The sequence below is a fragment of the Dipteris shenzhenensis genome, chromosome 21 (genome assembly GCF_047967505.1).
Source record: "Dipteris shenzhenensis isolate YYH24624 ecotype China chromosome 21, Dip_SZ_1.0, whole genome shotgun sequence".
NCBI lineage: Eukaryota > Viridiplantae > Streptophyta > Polypodiopsida > Gleicheniales > Dipteridaceae > Dipteris > Dipteris shenzhenensis.
The window spans coordinates 22,295,544-22,304,562 of record NC_141616.1 but is presented as its reverse complement, the minus strand read 5'-3'; positions in this window follow the sequence as shown (position 1 = coordinate 22,304,562).

Below are 9,019 nucleotides of genomic sequence, written 5' to 3'. Positions count from 1 at the left end.
AACTTCAATCTCATTGAAGATTCTATGAGCGATTAGCATTGAGCAAAATGCAAAGAAGAGTACATTCTTATTCTCTCGTCCGCAATTGTCTGCTTGTATTCTTAAAGTTGCTGGTAGGCGACCTTTTTCTGCATGTACATTGTGAATTGCCTTCATAACGGATGTTACAACTTGATTGCTATCGTGTAGATGCAAGGAATCAATCCATATGTCTGCAAAAAACTTAAATCCGTGCACTAACACTCCACATAGATGTGTCTTTAAAAAGTATTTGCCTTGTAGCTTAGGTGGAGTGTTAATGAATCGAGGTAATGTTGTTGTATTTTGATCCATACCATCTACAATAATGCACATGTACTCATTTGGGTGAGAAATAGCTTGCTCCTTCCAAAATGCATATTTTATTCTAGAATGTCGAACAAGTCCATGATGAAATTCTCTCTTTCTTTTGTAAGCTTCTTTTTGTTCTGGAGATGTTGCACTCTCAAGTGCTTGCTTTAAATCATCACAGTCGTTGCACTTTAACATTTTTTGCCTCTTTGGGATTTTAACATGTCCAAAGCTTTTTTTCCAAAGAGTATACAAAGTATGAAAAGATGCCGGTGCATGCCCTCTTTGCCTCTGTGTTTCTCCAATAGAGTTAAATACTTCTTTTTTGGTCAAACCTATCGGAAGATGCATTTCTGATAGGTGGGGTTGCGGTAAAGCATTTTCATAAATGTAATCTTTCAAAATTGCTGTTGCCGCAACCGTTGAGGCTCTTGTTTTGGGCCTTCCTATGTTTCCATGAATGTTAAATTTAACTCCATACTTTGCTTTATTAGCCAAATTCCAATATGTGCCATGTGATAATCCTGTAATAATGCGATATGCATTATTGCATCTACTTTTTCCATTTATAAGAGGCCTTATTTGATGTCCTGAACTTCGCCTTCTCTTATCATTTACAAGAAAGCAAGACAATCTCGTGAGTAGGTATTCATTTCTTCTGCTTCCTTTCCTTTGCCAGACATGTTCTCTACAACCCTTGATGTCATGTAAGTTAATGGATCGCATACATGTATGCTTACAGCATGTAGATCGCATTGCTTTTAGCATAACATCTTCATTCATTACTCTTATTCTCTTTGGTTGCTTTTCTGGATCTGCCTGCACTCGTTGTCTTTTCATGCATCTGTATGTCCGTTTTGGGACCTTCTGTTCATTCTTATTTGGATTTGTGTAGTTCTCCTTGTAAGATTTATTTATCATGTTGTTTTCATGAGATGTTGCATCCTTGATCTTATCACTCTGACAGTCAAATACTGAATATTCCTTTGTTGATGTCATCCTTGCTTTTGATACATTCGTCAAACCATTTGTAACATTTACAAGTTCACAATCAAAGTCAAACACCGAATAGTCCTTTGTTGATCTCATCCCTAGTTTTGATACAATCGTAGAACCACTTGTCACAATGGCATTAGAGTGTCCCGAATGATCTTCAAACTCATCTATTCCTGAGAGAACATCACTCATTGATGCACTTTCTATGGATTTCATAACTCCATAGTCAGTGGTGATAGAGTGTCCAGAATGATCTTCAAACTCATCTATTCCTGAGAGAACATCGCTCATTGATGCACTTTCTATGGATTTCATAACTCCATAGTCTTGAAACTCCTCTACTCCAGAGAGAACATCACTCATTATACTATCGTGCATGATTTCCATAATTCCATAGTTACCTGCTTTGACTCCAAGAACTTTATCAGTATCCATGAAGCCATCCATGCTTGAAGATATAACACTTTTCACATCTTTGCCCAAGTTCTCAATGTGCATGAATCATCCACCCCGGATAAGGCATCACTTGTGAAATATTTTTCTTTCTCGGTACCAATGAACTCATCGACTTCTGATAAGACGTCAGTGCTATAGTTGAGTGCATTGGAATCATCCATCTCTGAAGGAATAGAGCTTGGTACATTGGCATATTCTTTCAATTCTTTGATGTTGTAGTATACATTATGTTTATCATTAAAAACCACATGCCGAGTCTTTCCAATCTTTAAAAATTGCATGCTCCATCTCAAATTCTTACCTACCTCATAGTAGGGACCATCCAATGACATTGAGTTATCATCCATACCATCATCAGTAACTTTTTGAATTCTCATCTACGCAAATGTCCAGTGTTCAACTTGTTCAAATCCCAAGACTTAACCTTCTGCTACATACTTATTTGTAAATGATAACATTTGTAAAATATCTCCCACTCTAAAATCCAAAGATATGCACTTTGTATTCCTGATGACATGTGTTGGATAAGTCTCATCTCTGTCCCATGCAATAAATGCTTTGTTGGAAGTATTATAGGGCATAACATCTCCAAGGATCTCCATATCCCCACACTTATGCTTTAGCTCAACATGTGCACTAAGAATCCTTGATACGATAACCGCTACCTTATCTTCGCCAAGTCTTCTAAAGTGACAAATAGAATTTGGATCACTTTCATGGATTGTAGCAAATGCAACTACTTCTCTTTTGTAACATAAAATCACCTCCATCCCCGGAATAAATTTTGTAGCCATCTCCTTTGTGAGTTTCCTTTGCAAACAAGCTGTAACAACCATTATAAAGAACATTAGTCTTTTCTCAATAATCTACTTTATTAATGATTTAAAAATCTAGAACGTGTTTGAAAATTTAATTAGACACTAACCAATAACAACTGTAAACCAATAACAACCCTAAACCCTAAACCCAAACCGTAAACCAAAACAACCCTAAACCCTAACCAATAACAACCCTAAACCCTAAACCCTAAACCCTAAACCCTAACCCCCAAACCCTAAACCCTAAACCCTAACCCCCAAACCCTAAACCCTAAACCCTAACCCCCAAACCCCAAACCCTAACTCCCAAACCCTAAACCCTAAACCCCAAACCCTAAACCCTAACTCCTAAACCCTAAACCCTAACTCCCAAACCCTAAACCCTAAACCCCTAAACCTTAAACCCTTAACCCTAACCCCCAAACCCTAAACCCTAAACCCTACCTCCCAAACCCCAAACCCTAAACCCTAAAACCCAAAATCCTAAATCCTAAACCCTAACTCCTAAACCCTAAACCCTAAACCCTTAACCCTAACCCCCAAACCCTAAACTCTAAACCCTAACTCCTAAACCTAGATCCTAAACCCTAAACCCTTAACCCTAACCCCCAAACCCTAAACTCTAAACCCTAACCCCCAAACCCTAAACCCTAACTCTTAAACCCTAAATCCTAAACCCTAAACCCTAACTCCTAAACCCTAAACCCTAAACCCTAAATCCCAAACCCTAATCCCTAAACCTTAAACTCTAACTCCCAAACCCTAAACCCTAACCCCTAAACCCTAAACCCTAAACCCTAACTCCTAAACCCTAAACCCTAAACCCTAACTCCCAAACCCTAAACCCTAAACCCTAACTCCCAAACCCTAAACCCTAAACCCCAAACCCTAAACCCTAAACCCTAAACCCTAAACCTTAAACTCTAACTCCCAAACCCTAAACCCTACCCCCAAACCCTAAACCCTAAACCCTGACCCCCAAACCCTAAACGCTAAACCCTAAACCCTAAATCCTAAACCCTAACCCCCAAACCCTAAACCCTAAACCACCAAACTCTAAACCCTAACCCCCAAACCCTAACCCTCAAACCTTGAACCCTAAACCCTAACTCACCAAACCCCAAATCCTAAACCCAAACCACGAAATCCTAAACCTTAAATCCTATGAGTGTTTTCAAGTAATATCATTTATTTAAGTAATAGTTTTAATTAGAATTCATAAGTAATAGTGGAATTGATAGTTGGGAGGGTGGTAGTGGGAGAAAGGGAGAGTGGGAAAGTGGAGAAAGGGAGTGTGGGAGGGTGGTAGTGGGAGAAAGGGAAAGTGGGAGAGGGAGTGGGAATGGGGGCGGTGGGGGTGGGGGTGGGAGGATGGGAGTGGGAGTGGGAGAGGGAGTGGGAATGGGGGAGGTGGGGGTGGGGGTGGGAGTGGGAGAATGGGAGTGGGAGTGGGAGAGGGAGTGGGAATGGGGGAGGTGGGGGTGGGGGTGGGAGAATGGGAGTGGGAGTGGGAGAGGGAGTGGGAATGGGGGAGGTGGGGGTGGGGTGAGGGTGGGAGGATGGGAGGATGGGAGTGGGAGTGGGAGGGGTGGGGAGTGGGAGTGGGAGGATGGGAGTGGGAGAGGGAGTGGGAATGGGGGAGGTGGGGGTGGAAGTGGGAGGGGTGAGGTGGGGGTGGAAGTGGGAGGGGTGAGGTGGGAGGATGGGAGTGGGAATGGGGGAGGTGGGGGTGGAAGTGGGAGAGGGTGGGGTGGGAGGATGGGGGAGGGAGTGGGAGTGGGAGGTGGGGGGGTGGGAAAATGGAGTGGGAGTGGGGAATGGGGGAATGGGGGGGTGGGAAAATGGGAGTGGGAGAGGGAGTGGGAGGATGGGTTGGGAGGGGTGAGGTGGGGAGGATAAGGGTGGGAGATGGGAGTGGGAGTGGGAATGGGGGGGGAGGGTGGGGGTGGGAGGATGGGAGGGGTGAGAGGTGTAGGGGTGATGGGAGTGGGTGGGAGAATGGAGTGGGAGTGGGAGTGGGAGTGGGAGTGGGAGTGGAATAGGGGAGGTGGGGGTGTGAGGGTGGGAGTGGGAGGGGTGGGGTGGGAGGATGGGAGTGGGAGAGGGAGGAAATGGGGAAGGTGAATGAATGGGCGTGGGCGTGGGAGTGAGAAATGGGGGAGGTGGGGTGGGAGGATGGGGTGGGAGTGGGGAGTGGGAATGGGTGGGAGTGGGAATGGGGTGGGAGGATGGGGTGGGTGGGAGAGAGAGAGAAGATAATCTAATAGAGAGGCCAATGGGAGAGGAGATAATGTTATAGAAGGACCAAAGAGAGAGAAGCACTTAAAACCCCTAGTTTTTCTTATATATACTCTCCTTCTCTCATTGTTTCTCTCATTTCAACAAGGAAGAGCAAGAGAAGCAAAAAGAGGAGGAAGAGCAAAAGCAAGCACAAAGCATCGATTTCAACTTTTTTGCAGGTACTTTTTTTAAAATTTGTATTCTTTGAAATTTTATTATAGAGAGAGAAAAGTGAAGGAAAGATTTTTAGAGAGAGAAAAGAAGAGAGAGTGTCTTTGCTGCCCGGCAGCAAAAGAGAGAGAGAAGAGAGAGGCAGAGAGAGGAGAGAAGGGGGAAAGAGAGGGGAGAGAAAGGGAGGGGGAGAGAAGGGGGGGGGGAAGAGAGACGAGGAGAGGGGGAGCCGCGAGGGGGGGAGAGAGAGAGAGGGGAGGGGGAGGGCCGCTGCCGCGGCAGCGGCAGAGGGGCGGGAGGGAGGGGGAGCAGAGGGGGGGAGGGAGGGGGGCGGCGAGAGAGGGAGGGGGGGCGGGGAGAGAGAGGGGGGAGAGGGAGGGGAGGCGAGGGGGGAGAGGGAGGGGAGGGGGCCGCTGCCGCTGCCGCGGTAGCAAGAGAGGGGGAGGGGGGGAGAGGGAAGGGGGGGCGGTGAGAGGGAGAGGGGAGAGGGAGGGGTGGGGGCCACGGCGAGAGAGGGAGGGGGGCGGTGAGAGGGAGGGGGGAGAGGGAGGGGAGGGGGCCGCTGCCGCGGTAGCGGCAGCGAGAGAGGGGGAGGGGGGGGAGGGGAGGCGGAAGGGAGGGGGCCGGTGCCGCTGCCGCGGCAGCGAGAGAGGGGGAGGGGGGGAGAGGGAAGGGGGGGGGCGAGGGCAAGGGGGGGAGAGAGAGAAGGGGGGGCGGTGAGAGGGAGGGGGGAGAGGGAGGGGAGGGGGCCGCGGCGAGAGAGGGAGGGGGGGCGGTGAGAGGGAGGGGGGAGAGGGAGGGGAGGGGGCCGCTGCCGCAGCAGCGACAGCGAGAGAGGGGGGAGGGGGGAGAGGGGAGGGGGAGGGGAGGGGGAGAGGGAGGGGAGGGGGCCACTGCCGTTGCCGTGGCAGCGAGAGAGGGGGAGGGGGGGGAGAGGGAAGGGGGGGGGCGGGGAGAGAGAAGGGGGGGCGGTGAGAGGGAGGGGGGAGAGGGAGGGGAGGGGGCCGCGGCGAGAGAGGGAGGGGGGGCGGTGAGAGGGAGGGGGGAGAGGGAGGGGAGGGGGCCGCTGCCGCGGCAGCAGCAGCGAGAGAGGGGGAGGGGGGGGAGAGGGAAGGGGGGAGGGGGGGGCAGCGAGAGGGAAGGGGGGGGGAGAGAGAAGGGGGGGGAAAGGGAGGGGAGGGGAGGGGGGGAGAGAGAAGGGGGGGGGCTGCGGCCGCTACCGCGGCAGCGAGAGAGGGGGAGGGGGGGAGAGGGAAGGGGGGGGGCCACTGCCACTGCCGCGGCAGCGAGAGAGGGGGAGGGGGGAGAGAGGGAAGGGGGGAGGGGGCGGGGGCAGCGAGAGAGAGGGGAGGGGGAGAGAGAGAGAAGGGGGGGGGCCACGGCCGCTGCCGCGGCAGCGAGAGAGGGAGGGGAGGAGAGAGAGAAGGGGGGGCGACGAGAGAGAGGGGGAGAGGGAGGGGAGGGGAGGGGGAGAGAGAGAAGGGGGGGGGCCGCGGCAGCGAGAGAGGGGGAGGGGGGAGAGGGAAGGGGGGAGGGGGTAGGGGCAACGAGAGAGAGGGGAGGGGGAGAGAGAGAGAAGGGGGGGGCCGCGGCCGCTGCCGCGGCAGCGAGAGAGGGAGGGGGGGGGAGAGAGAGAAGGGGGGGGTAGCGAGAGAGAGGGGAGGGAGAGAGAGAGGGGGAGGGGGGGAGAGGGAAGGGGTGGGGAGAGGGAAGAGAGAGGGGGGGCCGCTGCCGCGGCAGCGAGAGAGGAGGGGGGAGAGAGAGTAGGGGGGAGATGCGAGAGCGAGAGAGAGGGGGAGGGAGAGAGAGAGAGGAGGGGGGGCCGCTGCCGCGGCAGCGAAAGAGAGGGAGGGGTGGAGAGAGAGAGAGAGAGGGGGGGGAGAGAGAGAGAGAGGGGGAGGCCGCTGCCGCGGCAGCGAGAGGGAGAGAGGGGGGAGAGAGAGAGAGAGGGGAGGGGGGGGAGGTCGCGGCAAGTGAGAGAGAGAGTGGGGAGCGCAAGTGAGAGAGAGGGAAAAGGTGAGGAGAAAGGGAGAGAGAGAGAGAGAGGGGAAATGAAGAGGAGGGGAGAGAGTAGACTAAGATGAGAGGAAACGTAGACTAGAGCGGAGAGGAAAGAGAGAGAGAGAAGAGTGAGAGAGATGAAAATTTAGAGAGGGAGGACACGAGAAAGTACGATCGAGATAGAAAATCTTACCAATGAAGAGGAGAAATGAGTGGGCGACGATCGAGACAAGATGAAGAAGCTACGATCAATGAGGCATATGAGAGGAGATTGGTATGTGATTTAGTCTAAACTTAAACAAACAAAACTATAAACCTTGGTGTTTGATGAAAATTTAGAGAGGAAGGGCACAAGAGAAAGTACGATCGAGATAAAAAATCTTACCAATGAGGAGAAAAAATGAGTGGGCGACGATCAAGAAGAGATAAAGGAGAGATGTTTTGATGGAAGAATTTGGGAGCTACGATCAATGAGGCATATTAGAGGAGATTGGTGTGTGATTTAGTCGAAACTTAAACAAACAAAACTATAAACCTTGGTGTTTGAAAAGAGAAACGTGTGGAAACTAGAATTTCAAATTTCCCGCCTTTTTTTAAACTATGAATCCTTGTGTTTGAAAAGACAAACGTGTGAAAACTTGAAAATTGTGATAAAAGACAACCTTGTGTTTCAAAAGACAAACGCGTGGATGTGAAAATTGTGATAAAAGACAACCTTGTGTTTCAAAAGACAAACGCGTGAATGTGAAAAGACAAATGTATGCTAAAAGCAAAACTTGTAGAAACTTGAATTTTAAATTTTTTTGTTTTCGAATTTAAAATGAGTTTCACTTTCATTTTTAATTTACTAGTTTAATTTAGACTATAATGCATTTTGTTTTGGAATATAAAAAGTATAATTTTAATTTTATTACATTTTAAATTAAAATTTTAAAAGTAGTTTAACTTACATTCGTTGTTATTACTTTAATTTATTTCTTTTTAGGGAGAATATTCGTTATTATTACTTTAATTTATTTCTTTTTAGGGAGAATTAATATATTCTTCTAGGTAAATATTAAAATTTTAATTTTAAGTCTTGTTTTCTTTATTTTACGTTATTTTTTCATAAACTTTAAGTTAAACTACTTTATAGTTTTTATTATTTAAATTCAAATTTATTAAGATTTTAACTTCTTATTAATGTGAATGTTCAATTCTTATGAGTTGTAAGTAAATTAGTTTTTGAAAATATAAATTTTATCTTTTTTTAAATGAGAAGGAGAAGGGAGAGAGAGAGAAGGGGGGGCCGCTACCGCGGCAGCGAGAGAGAATGGGGGGGGAGAGAGAGAGAAAGGGGTGGGAGGATGGGAGTGGGAGAGGGAGTGGGAATGGGGAAGGTGAAAGAATGGACGTGGGCGTGGGAGTGAGAATGGGGAAGGTGGGGTGGGAGGATGGGGGCGGCAGCAAGAGAGAAGGGGGGGGAGAGAAGGGGGGGAGAGAGAGAGAGAAAGGGGTGTGAGTTTTAAAAAGATAAAATATAAATTTTATCTTTTTTAAACTCACAACCTTAGTGTATTAAAAAGAATAATGGAAAATAGATTATTTTTTGCTTTTAATTCGCAACCTAAGGATATTAAAAAGAACAATGGAAAAGAAATTATTTCTTGCTTTTCTTCGGTTGGTGTAGTCTAGATTAGCATAGATTAGTTTGTCCTTAGAGGAGAGAACTCCAAAAAAACCAATCAAAGCCATGCTCAAAATTTCCCGACTAGTTCCTAATCGGAGTCAGTCCATTCGTTCACATTCGGTTTCACAGTCACAACAACCCTACCATTTAAGCAACGATTAAGGTTTTTAAACTTTCAAGATGATTGAAAGTTGTATCAGTGGACATGACAGATTACAGTTGTGGAAGTTGACATAGCATTTTACACTTATATCAGTTGCGGGAGTGGACAGAGCATTTTGTACTTATATATGACAGA